General features: G+C 38.7%; 1 long non-coding RNA gene across 2 annotated transcripts in view; it reads left to right on the top strand.

Annotated features, from left to right (window-relative positions):
* Window positions 1–18,877, top strand: part of LOC117072042 — a 113,217-nt gene extending 94,340 nt beyond the window's left edge. For both annotated transcript variants that reach the window (XR_004432689.1, XR_004432691.1), the window contains exons 7-8: window positions 9,383–9,473; window positions 18,648–18,877. This is a non-coding gene — a long non-coding RNA (uncharacterized LOC117072042). The remainder of the gene's footprint in view (window positions 1–9,382; window positions 9,474–18,647) is intronic.
* The last annotated feature ends 244 nt before the right edge of the window (window positions 18,878–19,121 follow it).

Genomic DNA, 19,121 nt, shown 5'->3' with positions numbered 1-19,121 from the left:
AAGCCTGTAATCCCAGCACTTTGGGAGGCCGAGTTGGGTGGATCACGAGGTCAGGAGATCGAGACCATCCTGGCTAACACGGTGAAACCCCGTCTCTACTAAAAAATACAAAAAACTAGCCGGGCGAGGTGGTGGGCGCCTGTAGTCCCAGCTGCTCGGGAGGCTGAGGCAGGAGAATGGCGTGAACCCGGGAGGCGGAGCTTGCAGTGAGCCGAGATCCGGCCACAGCACTCCAGCCTGGGCGACAGAGCGAGACTCCGTCTCAAAAAAAAAAAAAAAAAAAAAGAAAGATCTGGGAGACCATTCTAGGCAGAGAACACTACAAGTGTTAATATGCAGGAAAAGGCTTTTGGAAACCTTGGAAAAGCTTTGTATGTTAAAGACTAAGACGATGAATATTATGAGGATGTAGTAAAGAAGAAGAGATTGATAGGAGATGAAATAGAAGAAAGACAAATCAGATTAGAAAAGATTTGTAGGCCATGGTAAGAGTTGTGATTTTATCCAATGAGTGTTTGGAAGCAATTTCAAAGTAGCACAATATAAGAGAAAGAGTGGAAGCAAGGGACTCAGCTAAGATACTAGTGTAGGAGGCTATGCTATCTTTCAAATTTAGTGTACAGACATGAATACTAGTAAGGAAACAAAAGGAAAAGCAGTATGCATAGACTGTGCTTTATTGAAACTGATTAGGCCACCATAGTTAATTTTAAAAAAGTAGAGGTTTATAAGGAAAATAACAACCATTTTATAATGATGGAATATTCCAGTTTGAAGGATCTTAGAAGTCATCTTGTTCAACCACTTCATTTTACATATGGAAGCTGAGCATCAAATTCACTTTAAATTACTTTTAATGTAATTTTGCACAACTTTTTCTATCTTTCCCTATTCACTTAAAATTGCACATTGAAAGGGCCTTAAGATGGCTGAAGAGAGGCATCTAGCATTCATCTCCTCCACAAAGAAGAACCCAAACAGCAAGAAGACAATTGTACTTTGAATAGAGCATTTAATAGTGACACTAGAATTCAACAGAGAAGTGACAAGAAATATGTGAGACATGGAAGGAGATGGAAGTGAGATAGTCAGCTTACCTGTGACTGGCTAGGAGCTCAAAGAGGCTCTCTAGTGCAGGGAAAGTATAAGTGAGAGATCTGCAGCAGTCCACACTCCTATTGCAGAATTCTGCAACCCTAGATGTGAGAGAGGCCCCTGACCCTCACAGGCCCTGAGACTAGCATAGGGAGCTTCCTGGAGACCATGCAACAGGATTGCTTCATAGAGGGAGTACAGGCTGGGTCCCACACACCTCTGGAGTCTTAAGCAGTTGCAACACAACACCATTTGAAAGTCCAGCCTCCCCCAGGCTGCATCTTGCCCTAGGGGTCAACGGCCTCTGCATCTCCACTCCCCTAGAGATAACACCTCCCCACATCCACTTACAGGGATGCAGTGGCGCAATGATGTTTGGATCCAGCATAGCATCAGGGTCTCTAGTGTTCTGGCACACACAGTGTCCTGCACCCCATGTAAGGAACAGTGTAGTACACTGGGATACTGACCCTTAGAGAAAGGGAACTGAAGCGCATACTCTTCCAGAGCCTGTATGCTGCCTGCCCGGGACTGGTACCTCTGATGGAAACCCTATCTCCCCATCAGCAGGGCTGCAGGGCACTTGCATATACCCTGGAAACTTGCTCTCCCAGCTGCCACCATTTCCACCACTGCTAGAGGATGAAGCACATGCTCCCAAAAACTTGAGAACTGCCTGTTGATGGCTGTTATCACCAATAACAACCCTGCCCCACTACCCTAGCAGCAGGACCAGAGTGTACTTGTATGTACCTTGAGGAAAGGCTCTCCCTACCCACTGCCACCACTGCTGCCACCACCTGAGCACTCTGCTGGGGTCCTGGGAATCACCTAACCCTGCATATCACAGCCTCCATCTGTGCACACCACTGGGAGTTCTGACGACTGGCCTTCCCAGCCTGGCACTACTTACCACAATGCCTGAGCATGCTGCCTACGGAACAGACGACACACAAATGAGAAAAAGAAAGGTCCAATTGTTACCACTGCAGAAAACCATCAAACCACAATCATAAACAATAAAATAGAAAGAAAGGAACAAAGATACACAAAACAACCAGAAAACAATGAATAAAATGACAGGAATAAGTCCTCACACATCAATTATAACCATGAATGTAAATAGATTACATTTGCCACTTACAAGTTATAGATAGGCTGAATGTAGTTTTTAAAATGGCCCAACTATATGCTGCTTACAATAAACTCACTTCAACTGTAAAGATATATATAGACAAAGTAAAGGGATTTGAAAAAATGATATTCCATGCAAACAGCAAAGAGGAGTAGCTATAATTACATCAAGTAAAACAGATTATAGGTTAAGAAGAGTCAAAAGAGACAAAGAAAATCATTATATAATGATAAAGGGATAAGCTCAGAAAGAGGATATAAAACTTCTAATTACACATGTACCCAACACTGGAGCACCTAGATATATAAAGCAAATATTATTAGATCTAAAGGGAGAGATCTCTCAGCAGTAGATAGATTATCTAGACAGAAAATTAATGAATAAACATTATATTTAAACTGTACTTTAGACTAAATGAAGATAAAATACATCTATAGAACATTTTATTCAATATCTGCAGAATATACATTCTTTTCATCAGCAAATGGAACATTCTTCAGGGTAGACCATACGTTAGAACACAGAGCAAGTCTCAACAAATTTTTAAAAATCAAAATTATACCAAAAATCTTCTCAGGGCATAATGAAGTAGAACTAGAAATCAGTAAAAAACAGGAACTTTGGAAATAACAGATACATGGAAATTAAACAGCATGTTCCTGAATGACCACTGGGTCAATGAAGAAATAAAGAAAAAAATAAGTAAAATTTGAAACAAATGAAAATGGAAATACAATATACCCAAACCTATAGGATACAGCAAAAGCAGTGCTGAAAGGAAAGTACGTGGTAAATGCTCACATCAAATAAATAGAGAAGTTTCAAGTAAACAGCCTAATGGCGCACCTCAAAGAACTAGAAAAGCCATACTCAGAAATCGAAGGAAGAAACGAGGTCAGAGCTAAATAAAATGGAGTCTAAAAAAATGAGAAGTTAGAATTTTGAAAAGATAAACAAAATGGATAAACCACTGACTAGACTAGCCAAGAAAAAAAGAGAGAGATCTAAATAAACAAAATCAGAAATGAAAAAGGAGACATTACAACTGGTATGACAGAAAAACAAGTGATCATCAAAAACTACTCTGAATACCTACCTCTATGTTCACAAATTGGAAAACCTAGGGAAATCACATAAATTCCTTGATATGTACAACCTACCAGTTTTGAATCTGGAAGAAAGATAAAAGTAAACAGATCAATAATAACTACAAAGATTAAATCAGTAAGAAAATGTCTCCCAACAAAGGAGATTCCAGGACTAGATTCCTTTCAAATTCTACCAAACTTGTATAGAAGAACTAACACCAGTTCTCAAACTATTCCAAAAAATTGAAGAGGAGGAAATTCTTCCTAACTCATTCTATAAGGCCTACATTAACCTGATACCAAAACCAGACAAGTACACACACACACAAAAAGGAAACTGCAGGCCAATATCTCTGATGAACGTATATGCAAAATTCCTCAACTAAATACTAACACACTGAATCCAACAGCCCATAAAAAATAACAGTACATCACCGTCAAGTGGGATCTATCCCAAGAGTACAAAGATGGTTCAACACATGCAATCAATAAATATTATACATCACATCAACAGAATGAAGCACAAAAACCATATGATCACCTCAAAATAGACACAGAAGCAGGATTTCATAAAATTTGACATCCTTTCATAATAAAAACTCTCAAAGAATCAGGTCGAGATGGAACATACCTTAACATAATAAAGGCCATACATGAAAAACCCACAGCTAACATCACAGTGAATAGGCAAAAGCTGAAAGCCTTCCCTCTAAGAATTGGACCAAGACAAGGATGCCCACTTCCACTACTCCTATTTAACATAGTACTGGAAGTCCTTGCCGGGACAATCAAGAAGGAGAAAGAAATAAAAGGCATCCAAATTAGAAAAGAGGAAGTCAAATTGTCTCTCTTTGCATATGAGATAATCTTATATTTAGAAAAAGCTAAAGACTCCATGAAAAAGCTCTTAAATCAGATAAATTTAGTAAAGTTTAAGGATACAAAGCAATATACAAAAATCTGTAGCATTCTATACACTAGTAATAATAAAACTGAAGAAGAAATAAAAAGACAATCCTATTTACAATAGCTATAAACAATAATAAAATAACTAGTAATAAATATGACCAAGGAGGTTAAAGATCTCTGCAAGAAAAACTATAAAATACTGATGAAAGAAATTAAAGAGGATACAAACAAGTGGAAAGGCATCTTGTGCTCACGAACCCAAGGAATTAATATTGTTAAAATGACCACACTGCCCAAAGAGTTCTACAAATTCAATAGAATCTCTATCAAAATGCCAATGAAGACTTTTCACAAAAACAGGAAAAAATACCCTGAAATGTGTAGGAACCAAAAAAGAGCCCAAAGAGTCAAAGCAAGCCTAAGCAAAATGCACAAAGCTGGAGACATCACACTACTTGACTTCAAAATACATTACAACTCCATAATAACCCAAAGAGCATGGTATTCGTATGAAAATGGACACATAGACCAATAGAATAGAATGGAGAATGCAGAAAACAATCCACATGCTTGTGGTCAACTGATTTTCAACAAAGGCACCAGGAACATACATTGGGGAAAGGATATTCTCTTCAATAAGTGGTGCTGGGGAAACTAAATACTCATTTGCTGAAAATTTAAACTAGACCCTATCTCTCATCATATAAAAAAATTAACCCGAAATGGATTAAAGCCTTAAACATAAGACCCAAAACTATAAAACTACCAGAAGAAAAGATGGAAAACACACTACCCAACATTGATCTCGGCAGATCTTATGGCTAAGATTTCAAAAGCACAAATAACAAAAACAAAAATAGACAAATGGGACTATATTAAACTAAAAGCTTCTGCATGACGAAGAAAACAATCAACAGAATAAAGAGACAACAGTTGAATGGAATAAAATATTTGCAAACTATTCATATAACAAGGGACTCACATCCAGGATAAACAAGAAACTGGCCGGGAGTGGTGGCTCATGTCTATAATCACAGCACTTTGGGAGGCCAAGGAGGGTGGATCACCTGAGTTCAGGAGTTTGAGACCAGCCTGGCCAACATGGTGAAATCTCATCTCTAGTAAAAATACAAAATTTAGCCAGACATGGTGGTGGGCACCTGTAATCCCAGCTGAGGTTTAGGCAGGAGTATCTCTTGAACCCAGGAGGCAGAGGTTACAGTGAGCCAGGATTGCGCCATTAGACTCCAGCCTGGGTAACAAGAGTAAAACTCCATCTCAAAAACAAACAAACAAGCAAAAGAAACAATATACAAGAAACTCAAAGAACTCAACGCAAAAAAAAAATAATCTCCTTAAAAATTGAGAAAAAACATGAATAGACATTTATAAAAAATCATACAAGTGGACAACATGAATATGAAAAAATTCTCAACATTACTAATCATCAAGGAAATGCAGGTCAAAACCACAATGAACTATTATCTTACCCTAGTTAGAATGGCTATTCTTAAAAGGACAAAAAATAACATACTGAAGAGGGTGCAGTGAAAAGGGAACTCTTGTACACTGTTGGTAGGAATGTAAATTAGTTCCCTATTATGGATACAGGTGTAGATATTTCTCACGAAACGAAAAAATAGAACTACCATATGATCTAGCAATCCCACTACTGGGTATTTATCCAAAGGAAAGGTAATTAGTAGATCAAAGAAATACTTGCATTCCCTCTGTTTATTACAGCACTATTCACAGTAGCAAAGATATGGAATCAACCTAAATGTCCATCCATAGATGAACGGATAAAGGAAATATGATATAGATTCATAATGGAATGCTAATCAGTCATAAAAAAGAATAAAATCCTGTCATTTGCAGCAACATGGATAGAACTGGAGATTTTTACGTTAAGTGAAATAAGCCAAGCAGAGAAAGACAAATATTGCATGTTTTCACTCATATGTCAAAGCTAAAAATATTGACCTCACAATAGTAGAGAGTAGAATAATAATTACCAGAAGCTGGGAAGGGCTTTGGAGGAGATGGGATGAAGAAGGGTTGGTTAATGGGTACAAAAATACAGTTAGATAGAAAAAATACGTTCTAATATTCCATAGCAGAGTAGGATGACTATAGTTAACAACGATTCGAACAATTTTGAAATGACTAGAAGAGAGAACTTGAAATGTTCCCAACATATAGAAATGATAAATGTTCTAGAAAATAGATACCCTAAATACCCTAACTTGATCATTACAAATTCTATGCATGTAAAAAAATTATACAAATGCATAAAAATGTGTGAATATTATATATCAATAAAAAAATTAAAGCACATCATTTACCCTTCTATCTTACTCTTGATTTCTTTTAAAAAAGAAAGTATGGCTTGTAAACTCAAGATACTGGATAATCTACCAATATTTCATATTATTTAAAAGCTAACAAAATGAACAAAAGAAGAACCTTCAGTTTACGGAAGGTTTCAACACACTTCTGGAAAGCGGTAAAGGGATAGGAAATGACAGAAAACTAGAGGAGAACCTGGGGAATCATGCCCTGAATATACACAGAAATAACTGCAGGGAGGAGCCAGACAAACTGGGTTATGTGAGTTAAATCTTCATTTATCAGTAGAAAATATTCTAAATATATAATTCAAAAAATAGTGATATAACTATAGTATTTAGAAATCTGGAGGTAATAAGACTAGCTAATACCTATTTTACATGTCAAATACTATTCTAAAATATTTTAAAGTACTAGAACTTTTAAGATTGATACTTTCATCTCTATTTTTTGATGACAAAATGGAGACACCAGAAGTTATGCTCAGAGTTGTCAAGCTAATAAATGGGGAAGCCAGGATTTGAATCCAATAGTTTAGTTCCAGATTCCACACTATTAGCTATCACATTATTCTACCTGTACATATAATTGTGAGGGTAACTACAATAATAAATGAAACTAGGAATAGTTAAAGGAGGCTATGGGAGATGGGAGTAGGAGCAGGCAGAAATAAGACATAGTTTGCACCTTTGGTTTAAAGGGTCTATGCTATTTTTTAAAATTAATTAATTAATTTATGCTATCTTATTTTTTAAACATTTGCAAATATTCCTTAGACTTAAACAAATATAATAAAAAAAAACCCAGGATATTACAAGCATTGAATAATACTGAGTAATATTAATGTAGTCAGATTGGCCTAATGTAGAATAAATGAAAAGTTTTCTCTCTTTTTCATAGTTTCTACTCTAAGTTCATAAAGATTAATTTCAAAAATTTTACAAAAACTTTTACAGACATACAAAATGGTTCTCCACAAATCAACAGACTCATATTTTTAAGCTTCAAATATTTCTATAACTACACTGGGTAATATTTAAAAGTGTTCATAGGATGAAAAGCTAAGGCCTAAAAAGCCGTAACTTAAAATTACAGAGAGTATATACAGTTCAGACCCTCAGTAACATTTATCTCCTTTCCCCTACACACTTAGATTCTAAGAACAAAATACAGAAAAAAAAGTTCATTATGTAAAGCAATCAACACCAGGAATTGATGACCTCACTGTGTGAAGGCCACAAAGTCCCAGAGATGATAATTATGTAATGCAAACAATAATCACTTAAATTGAAATTAGTATTACTTACATTGCCCCTAAGCCATCATCTCCATGTATATTTCACATGTTTTAGTGAACCAGGAAAATATAACCAAAACAACACTTTGAAAGTGATAGTTTAAAACAAAGCGAAAATTAATAAACTCCAACAGTTTTCAACCAAGTACAGCAAAAATTAAGTATGAAGTTTTAAAATATATATATATAGATGGCTGGGTCATTACTTGGGGACTCTGTTTAGTAGGCTAAGTGTGCTGCAGAGAGATTAACAAAAATAAAATGAACAATAACAAAAACACCCTCACAACTAGAATTTTAAAACATTGATCTGATTATTGGAGTACCTAACTTTAAAATAGATTATTTCCACCTGAAATAATCTGGTGATCCTGCTGGAAATAATATCTATTCCAAACATACAAAAAGTGTATTATCCAGCCAAAAAGAAAAAAGTCAGGAGTTTACTTTATTTGTGCTATTCCCATAAATTCTAGGAGAAATAAAACAACAAATAGGATAATAGAGAGTATATATATATTAAAGAGTACCTTTGGGATATTTTCTGAAACAACTAAAATCAGACATTTTGTTTGTTTAAAGTTTGCCTACCAAGTTTTTGATACTTCTACCTTCAAGAGGTGGATCTTAATTCCTTTCCTCCTGGGTGTGGGGGCTGAACATGGTGACATATTTTTCTGAGGTGGCTGTGTTTAAGGGAGAGCCTGCAATGCTGCAGCAAGCACGTACAATAAAATACTCCACCAATCTTTCCCCAAGGGGACCACAAGCCATTCACCAGAATAGTTGTACAAAAGGTGGGGGAAATACCTAGACCTTTTTAGGGCCTCAAGATATAATTTGACACTGATACCCTGGAGACATAAAAGGAAGGATGACTCCCCAGTTAGGATGTGGGTTGAAGTAGATCCAGGTGATAAAAAGACTCTAGAGCCCAAGTCCAAAACGCTCTGTGGTTGTTTCCTGGATCTCTAAGTGCTAAATGGGGGTGGATACATTTTGCAACTGACGAAACTTTTATATTGGTTTCTTTGCCTATGGAATAAGAGTCGTTAGCATAGGGTAAGAAAAAACAAGAGAATGCCCATAGAATTTCTCACTTCTGAGACTTCAGAAACAAAACCATATTCTGAGTAGAATTGCAGGGATTAGTACCTTTCTCAATAATTTATGTGTGATGGTTATCATGACATTCCCATTAAATTCATTTGAATGGCTTTTGCAAAAACGCTATGGTTGGTAATGGTCTACCATAGACTAAACCAAGTGGCCTCCATTGCAGCTGCAATGTGAATGTGTTGTTTTTATTTGAACACATCAACACAACATATAGTACTTAGTGTATATCTATTGATCTGGCATATATTTATATATATATATGGCCATCCCCATCAATAAAGACAATAAAAAAATCATTATGCTCTTACATGGGAAGGGCAGCAGTAACCACTCATGGTCATGGACCAGGCTATGTTAAATTGCTTGCTCTCTGTCTCTTTCATAATACAGTACACAGGATGCATAATCATCTTTACATTCTGCAGAATGTCACTCTGTTTCTACAATGAAAGAGAATATAACATTATGCAAATTGGACCAGGTAAGTATAAAGCACAAATATTCTAAGCCTAATTAGACACAGTGATATTGTGATTTATAATAAAAAAAATATATACATTTGGTCTTTGTCCCATTTCTGGCACAGAGTTTCTAAAACACTTAGAATTTCCTAAGTGATAAGAGCAATAACGGTAAAGGAGCATTTTCTATTATTCATAACAATCCCTTTTTAACCACATCTGAGTTTATGTTAACTAGGTGATTTCTTGAAAATTCTCTAGACCTAAGAAAAGAGATAGATAGCAACATAATAATAGTGCGGTTGGGGGAGAGTGGCCAAGAAGGCTGACTAGAAGTAGTTCATGTGTGTGGCTGTCATGGAGAGGAATGGAAGAGGTAAGTAGATACAACACCTTCAACTGAAACATCCAGGTACTCACATTGGAACTAATCAAGGAAACAATTCAGCCCAAGGAGAATGGAGAAAGGTAAGGCTGGGTGAAGGCCCAGCCAGGGAGCCAAAGAGAAGCTCCCCTTCCCTGAGAAGCAGTAAATGAATGTGCAACCCTGGAAACTTACGCTTCTCCCATGGATCTTTGCAACCCTCAGGTCAGGAGGGCCCCTCATGAACCCAGCCCACCAGGGGCTTCAGTTTGACACACAGAGCTATCTGTCTCAGCAAAGGAGCCACTCATGCATACATGGGGACCTGGGAGCTTTAGATAATCTGGCTTTCTGGATTAACTGCAACTTTGGCAAAGTGGGTGGTTAGACCCCTATACATACCCCTAGGAAAGAGGCTGAATCCAAGGGGCTGAGTAGTGATGGTTTGCAGGTTCTGCTTCCACGATATGTAACACGCTGGCTTGGAATTCCAGCCAGCCACTGGTAACACGTTTGTGCTTCCCTGGAACTGATCTCCCAGGGACAGGGGCAGGCCACCATCTCTGCTGTTTGGGTGACTTAGCCATTATGGCCTTTGGGCTTTGGACAGTCCAAACCAACTGAGGACAAAAGGGATTTCCCCAGCGCAGCACAGCTGCTCTACCAAAACATGGTCAGACTGCTTCTTTAAGTGGGTCTCCAATCCCGTTACTCCTCACTAGGTGGGACCTCCCAACCAGGGCCTCCAGCCACCCCCACCAGTGTTCTCTGGCCCACAGAAAAACTCCCTGGGACAGAGCTCCCAGAGGGAGGGGCAGGCCACCATCTTTGCTATTTGGGCAACGTAGCCTTTCCAGCCTTCAGGCTTTGGAGAGCCCAAGCTGACCAGGGTTGCAAGTGGTACCCCAGCACAGCACAGCTGTCCTACAAAAATGTGGCCAGACTGCTTTCTAAAGCAGGCCTCAGTCCCATTCCTCATCACTGGGTGCACCCACCTAATGGGTCTCCAGCTATCCCCACCAGTCTTCTCCAGCTTACAGAGGTTTCAGGCCTCCCCTGGGACAGAGCTCCCAGGGAGAAGGGTGGACCTCTATCTTTGCTGTTTGGGTGAATTAGCCATTCCAGTTTTTAGGCTTCAGAGTATCTGAGGTGACTTGGGACTGAAGAGGACCCTAAGCACAACTCAGCTGCTTTACAAAAACATGGCCAGGCTACCTTTTAATGTGGGTCCCTGATCCCATTTCTCCTGATGGGTGAGACCTCCCAACCCGGGTCTCCAGCTACCTCCTACAGTGTGTTTGGCCTGACAACAGGCCCATACCTTCCTGGGACAGAGCTCCCAGAGGGAGGGGCAGGCTGCCATCTTTCCTGTTTCACAGCCTTCACTGGTAATATCTCCAGGTACTAGAAAATCTGAGGTGACTAGGGACTGGAGTAGACCCCCAGCATAACACAGCAGCCCTAAGGAGAAGTGGCCAGACTGTTACATGAATACCTGTTCCCCTGTCTCCTCACCAGGCAGGTCCTCCAGGTCTGGGCCTCTAGCCACTTCCTGCCAGAGTGATCTAGCCAGTAGCAACTCAGCAACTCCCCAGACAGGGCCTTTAGGGGCAAGTGAAAGCCTCTCTGCCACTGCCTCTGCAGTGGAAACATTCTTGCTACCCTTGGACTAATAAAGGAGCAAAGACCCTAAGTACCTTGTCTACCCCTCCAACAGGCTGCAGTCAAACCAAGGAGATGTGGCAAGTCCATCTCCCACAGTAGGGTCCCACATACCCACAATTCTTGTCACCAGACAGGGAACCCCTGGCTTGGGCCCACAGCACAACCCAGGGCTGATTACACTGAGCGATTACTAACCCACATCTTTCTGGGGTTGAGCCCCCAGGAGACAAGTAAAGTGATGGATCAGCAAGCCAGCTCATGTTGTGCCCAGAGGGTTTGGTGCAGGAGAGTCTGTAGTTGGGAAGTGGCCAGGAACAGCCATCCCCCTAGGCTCGACTTGCTCAATAAAAGACATTAGCCCTTGGGGAGTTAACAAACCTGGTCTCTGCAGGGAAGTCTTGCACATCAGATAGGGCTGGTCTGACCTGAGAACTCCTTAGTCTGCTGGCCTCTCTTGGTGCCCCAGCCTGGCCACACCTGTTTACAAGGAAGTCTTGGGTGGCCTGGGGGCCCATACCATAGCTTCTGTGCCAGTGGACCATGTCTGACCAGTAAAGAGTTCCAGTAACACAACCCCTAAGGCCACGCACCAGCCCTCACATTTTCTTCCCATACTGCAGCTTCCCCTGTGCCTATGGCATTTCCCCACATCACTTTGCTGGCACAAGTTTGCACAGGTGGGTTTTGCTTTAATTGTCCCACCAGTACGTGTAAATGCAATATTTCCTCTGACCCCTGTGGACCACCATTGCAAATGGGGAATGATGAGCATAGAGCCAGCAAGCCCCATCCCTGCCAGCACCCTGCTTTTGTGCCAATGGTGCATAGAGAACAGGGGATACTCCCACACAGGTGGCCAGCACCTCATCCCAAACCAACACCACATCCTGTGCAACAGCACACACAGTCTCCGTCAGGGGCACCACCTGCTCCCCCTCTAACTGCCTTGCATCTACCACTGTGGTGAATGCCCACAGGGAGGCAGGCACCCCTACACCCACTAGTACTTGGTTGTAGCTGCTGCACCTTGGTCCTCCCAGCATGAGGTTTGAAGTTCTCAAGGAGCCAGAAAACAAAGTCAGGGCTCAATACAAGCCCCCAGAATTACAGCATGCAGTCCGGCAGCTGGGAACTGAAAGTTCACTCCCTAAAATCCTCCAGAAACAAAGCCAGTTAGCTGAATCCACCTTATATCACAATCAAACCCTCAAGGTCATCAGATAAGATAAAAGAAAAAAAAAAAACATCCAAAGGTCAGCAACCTCAAAGTTTGAAGGTAGATAAGCCCACAGAGATGAGAAATAATCAGCACAAGAATGCTGAAAACTAATAAAGCTAGAGTGCCTTCTTTCCTCCAAATGACTGTATCACCTTCCCAGTAAGGGTTCAAAATTGGGCTGAGGCTGAGATGGCTGAAATGACAGAAGTAGAATTCAGAACATGGATAGGAACAAAGTTCACTGAGCTACAGAAGTACACTATAACCCAGTGCAAGGAAGTAAAAGATATAATACAACATTGCAGGAGCTGGCAGACAAATAGCCAGTATAGAGAAGAAAATAACCAGTCTGATAGAGCAGAAAAAACACACTAAACACACTACAAGAATTTCATAACACATTCACAAGTATTAATAGCAGAATAGAACAAACAGAGGAAAGAATCTCAGAGCTTGAAGACTGTCCTTCTGAAATAAGACACGCAGAAAAAAACGGGGAAAAAGAGTGAAAAAAAATGAACAAAACCTCCAAGACATATGGGATCATGTAATGAGGTTGAGTCTATGACTGACTGGTGTACCTAAGAGAGATGGGGAGAATAGAACCAACTTGAAAAACATATTTTAGGATATCACCCATGAGATCTTCCCCAACATAGCTAGAAAGACCAACATTCAAATTCAGGAAATGGAGAGATCCCCAGTAAGATACTTCATGAGAAGATTATCCCCAAGACACATAATCATCAGATTCTCCAAGATCAAAATGAAAGAAAAAATGTTAAAAGGCAGCTAGAGAGAAAGGTCAGGTTGCCTACAAAGGTAGGCCTGTCAGACTAACAGCTGACCTCTCAGTTGGAACTCTACAAGCCAGAAGAGATTGGGGGTTAATATTCAACATTCTTAAAGAAAAGAAATCCCAATCCAGAATTTCATATGTGGCCAAGCTAAGCTTCATAAGTGAAGAAGAAATAAGATCCTTTCCGGGCAAGCAAATGCTGAGGGAATTCATCAACAGGCCTGCCTTGCAAGAGCTCCTGAAGGAAGCACTAAATATAGAAAGGAAAGACCTTTACCGGCCACTATAAAAACACATTGAAGTACAAAGACCAGTGACACTATAAAGCAACCACATAAACAAGTCTGAAAAATAACCAGCTAATATCATTATGACAGGTTCAAATCTATACATATCAATAATAACCTTAAATGTAAATGGGCTAAATGTCCCAATTAAAAGACACAAAGTGGCAAGTTGAATAAAGAACCAAGACCCATTGGTATGCTGTCTTCAAGAGAACCATCTCACATGCAATGACACACATAGGTTCAAAATAAAAGGATGGAGAAAAATCTACCAAGCAAATGAAAAACAGAAAAAAGCAGGGTTGCAACCCTAGTTTCTGACAAAACAGACTTTAAACCAAAAAAGCTAAAAAAAAATTAAAATAAATAAAATAAAAAAAAGACAAGGACATTATGTAATGGTAAAGGGTTCAATTCAACAAGAAAATCTAACTATCCTAAATATATATGCTCCCACACAGGAGCACATAGATACACAAAGCAAATTCTTCAAGACCATCAAAAAGACTTAAACTTCCATCTAATAATAGTGGGAGATTTTAACACCCCATTGACAATATTAGATATTTCAATGGGAGAGAAAATTAACAAAGATATTCAGGACCTGAACTCAGCTCCGGATCAAATGGATCTATGGACACACAGAACTCACCACCCCAAAACAGCAGAATATACATTCTTCTCATTGCCAGTGGCACATACTTTAAAATCAATCACATTGTCAGAATAAAACACTTCTCAACAGATGTAAAAGAACTGAAATCATAACAAACAGTCTCTTGGACAACACAATCAAATTAGAAACCAAGACTAAGAAATTCACTCAAAACCATACAATTACATGAAAATTAAATGACCTGTTTCTGAAAGACTTTTGTTTTTGTTTGTTTGTTTGAGACAGAGACTTGCTCTGTTCCCCAGGCTGGAGTGCAGTGGTGCAATCTCAGCTCACTGTAACCTTCACCTCCTAGATTCAAGTAATTCTCCTGACTCATCCTCCTGAGTAGCTGGGATTACAGGCGTGTGCCACCACACCCAGTTAATTCTGAATGACTCTTAGGTAAACAATGAAATAAAGACAGAAATCAAGAAGCTCTTTGAAACAAATGAGAACAAAGATACAACATACCAGAATCTCTGGGACACAGCTAAGGCAATGTTAAGAGGGAAATTTATAGCACTAAATGCCCACATCAAAAAGTTAGAAAGATCTCAAGTTAACAATCTAATATCACAACTAAAAGAACTAGAGAACCATGAACAAACAAATCCCAAAGCTAGCAGGAGACAAAAAATAACCAAAATCAGAGTTAAATTGAAGAAGATAGAGACACAAAAAACACCATTCAATAGATCAATGAATCCAGGGGCTGCTTTTCTGGTGCAAAAATTAATAAAATAGACTGCTAACTAGACTAACAAAAGAAGAAAATAGAGAAGATTCAAATAAGCACAATCAGAAACAACAAGGGGGATATTACCACTCACCCCATGGAAATACAAACAGCCATCAGAGAATATTATGAACACCTCTATGCATATAAACTAGAAAATTTAGAAGAAATAGATAAATTCCTGGATATATCCATCCTTCTAAGATGGAACCAGGAAGAAACTGAATCCTTGAACAGAACAATAAAGTACTATGAATAAATAACCTACCAACCAAAAAAAGCTGAGGAACAGACAGATTCACAGCTGATAAATTCAGATGTGCAAAGAAGAGATGACACCAGTTTTACTGAAACTATTCCAAAAAATTGAGGAGGAAGGACTTCTCCCTAACTCATTCTGTGATGCCAGCATCATCCTGAAACCAAGAGCTGGCAGAGATACAACAAAGAAAGAAAACTTTAGGCTAATATCCTTGATGAACATCATTGTAAAAATCCTCAACAAAATGCTTCAAACTGAATCCAGCTGCACATCAAAAAGCTTATCTACTACAATCAAGTAGGCTTTATCCCTGGGATGCAAGGTTGATTCAACATACACAAATCAATAAATGTGATTCATCACAGAAACAGAACTGAAGACAAAAACCACCTGATTCTCTCAATAGATGTGGAAAAGGCTTTTGATAAAAGTCAACAGCTATTCATGTTAAAAACTCTCAATAAACTTGGTATTAAAGGAACATACCTCAAAATAATAAGAGCAATATATGACAAGTCCACAGCCAACATTATACTGAAGGGGCAAAAACTGGAAGCAATCCCCTTGAAAACTGTTACAAGACAAGGATGTCCTCTCTCACCACTCCTATTCAGCATAGTGTTGGAAGTTCTGGCCAGGGCAATCAGGCAACAGAAAAAAGACATCCAAATAGGAAGAGAGGAAGTCAAACTATCACTGTTTGCAGATGACATGATCCTATATCTAGAAAAGCCCATAGTCTCAGCCCAAAAGCTTCTTAAGCTGATAAGCAACTTCAGCAATATCTCAGGATACAAAATCAATGTGCAAAAATCATTAGCATTTCTATACACCAAAAACAGTCAAGCTGACAGGCATATCAAGAATGAACTCCAGTCACAACTGCCACACACACAGAAAAACAAAATAAAATAGCTAGAAAAACTAGGGAGGTGAAAGATCTCTACGCCTAATGAACTACCATTGGCATTCTCCACAGAACTAGAAAAAGCTATTTTAACATTCACATGGAGAATAAAAAGCCTGAATAGCCAAAGCAATCCTAAGCAAAAAGAACAAAGTTGGAGGCATCATGCTACCCAACTTCAAACTATACTACAGGTCTACAGTAACCAAAACAGCATGGTACTAGTACAAAACAGGTACACACCCCTAAAGCTATTAAAATAGAAATAAAATAAACTAATGAAAAGAAAAAAAAGAATTAGTGAAGCTAAATAAAAACATTAGTAAACAGGCCAGGCGTGGTGGCTCATGCGTGTAATCCCAGCACTTTGGGAGGCCGAGGCAGGTGGATCATGAGGTCAAGAGATCGAGACCATCCTGGCCAACGTGGTGAAACCCCATCTCTACTAAAAATACAAAAAATTAGCCAGGTATGGTGGCAGGCGCCTGTAGTCCCAGCTACTAGGGAGGCTGAGGTGGGAGAATCACTTGAACCCAGGAGGCGAAGGTTGCAGTGAGCCAAGATTGCACCACTGCACTCCAGCCTGGCGACAGAACAAGACTCTGTCTCAAAAAGCAAACAAACAACAACAACAACAAAATCAGTCAACAGCAAAAGCAAAAACATAATACTATTAGAAAATATTTTTCAACATGAGAAACAAGTGAAAAAAATGGAAAGAAAAATAAAAATTTTTAATAAATTTTTGATAATTTTCTAGAGAATTGAAAAAAATTTGGCAGTTAGCATTATTCCCTAGCAGAATACTTTGTTATCCAAAAAGTATCTATTGAGATTTGAATATGAGTTTTCAGCCAAGTGGAATCAACATTTATATATCCTCAAACTCCAAAGCCACATAGATCACATGTTTCAACATGTGCATGTCATAGGACTCTGAGTCACATGCAGAGAATTGAAGGTCATAAAATTTAGTGAATTGAGCAAAATGAAAAGTTTTTATTGGAGATGTGGAAATTGACTGAACAGAAGAGACATGGATGGATAGGAAAAACAGTGTTTAGATAAATTACTAAGTTATATAAGAATACATTTGGTCTCATAAATAAAAGTCACCATGGAAGAAGTATTGAAAGCTGAATTAGAACTTTATTTTTGTACTTTTGTTTGCATGAAAACTATTCTTAAGTTCTACAAAATGCTTATTTCAAACTAAGTGTTCAGTCACCCTGAAGAACTAGTTGACTCCTTGAATTAGTCCCAAGTTAGCCATACTATCAGCTTGACCTGACTAAATTATTCAAGGATTTGTGACCCAGAGTTGGTGACAGCAGAAAAACAGATCTCTTACTATATTATGGAACCATATTGATTTCTGGATGTCTTATACATTATGAATATAAGTTATATGTCCTGATAGATTATTTAGCATATTTAAAGCATTAAACAATTGAAAGTCAGCATTTTAGAGTAGTATTTTGAGAAATATCAATACCAGTAGCCCCCATTTCCATAGCAACTCAGTCCTTATATGAGAAATTGTTATTGAATTATTCTTGCTGGAAAAACTTATTATCAGGAAAGGTTATCTCTGGGCCAGTGGGATGAAGGCTAATTCTAAGAGAACAGGAAGAGAAACAGAAGGTCTTTCTATATTCCTAATTGAAAGGCAGGAAGTAGCAGAATGACTTTTCCTCTTGATTTTTGTCCCAGTAATTACATGTTTACAATTGTTCAGCTGTTCGTTAAAGATGCAGAAAGTTCTCTTGACCTAGATAGCAAATATTTCTATACCCTCGAAGATGAAAATTAATACTCAAATGGGGTTTTAAAAAATCTCTCCCTGATTTGTGGGGTTTTGCCTACAAATTACACCTCTCTGGCTGGTTTTACTTTTACAAAGTTCATATGATGCATCAAGCAGTGAAATGAAATACTTTTCTGTCAGCTGTCCTGGGGAGGAATGAGGCCTTTCTCCTCAATAGTAATCATGTGTTGCTTGATTCTGAGCACCAGATTCACTAAAAATGCTTTAGTGTTTCATTTCTTCAATATAAATTTACACAGTAGGTTAAGAAAGTCTTAAAAAGATATAAATCTTTTAAGAGCCATTTGAGGTATTCCTAACCTCTCTTAAAATTGCAAACTAAATTAAGAAGGGGTTTTGAGACTACATGAAGCAAGCACTGTGCTATGCCTATGACTATGCCTATAAAGTTGTAGAGGGAAAACTTTCTGTTTTTCACTATGAGAGACTGAATGGCTTTACTTTAAAAGAGTATCCTTCTTCCTCTAAGCTTGCAGATGAAAGACACAATAGGAAGGAGAATGGAGCAGGAGAGTCAGAAAGCAACAAACCTGAAACAGAAGTGAGACTTGAAAAGAGGAGTGGCATCCACTAATCACAAAATGGAATGAAACATCCCATGTATGGATGGGATGTGCTCCAGACAAGTGCTTCATGTGTGAAGATGTAGTGTCTTCCTCACATTCACGTTGCACATATGCTGGGAGATGGTATGTGGGGTGGAGAATATTAAAGCAAAAGGAGACACAGATCACAAACTTGGACTTTGGAGTTAGAGAGACATGATTTCTAATTTTGGCTCCTCTACTTACTTCGTAAAATTGAGCAAGTTACTTAAACTGCTTAGCTTCAATTTCCTCAGTATTTAAATGTTAAGAATTACCTACCTCATAGGACAACTCTATTAAGTAATATATTGATGTATAATTTTAAGTAATATTTAATGCATAGAAATTACTACATA

Source organism: Trachypithecus francoisi, unplaced genomic scaffold, assembly GCF_009764315.1.
Source record: "Trachypithecus francoisi isolate TF-2019V2 unplaced genomic scaffold, Tfra_2.0 Lachesis_group4, whole genome shotgun sequence".
In the NCBI taxonomy this organism is placed as follows: Eukaryota; Metazoa; Chordata; class Mammalia; order Primates; family Cercopithecidae; genus Trachypithecus; species Trachypithecus francoisi.
The sequence above is the reverse complement of the archived record's forward strand: the minus strand, read 5'-3'. Positions and strand labels throughout refer to the sequence as shown.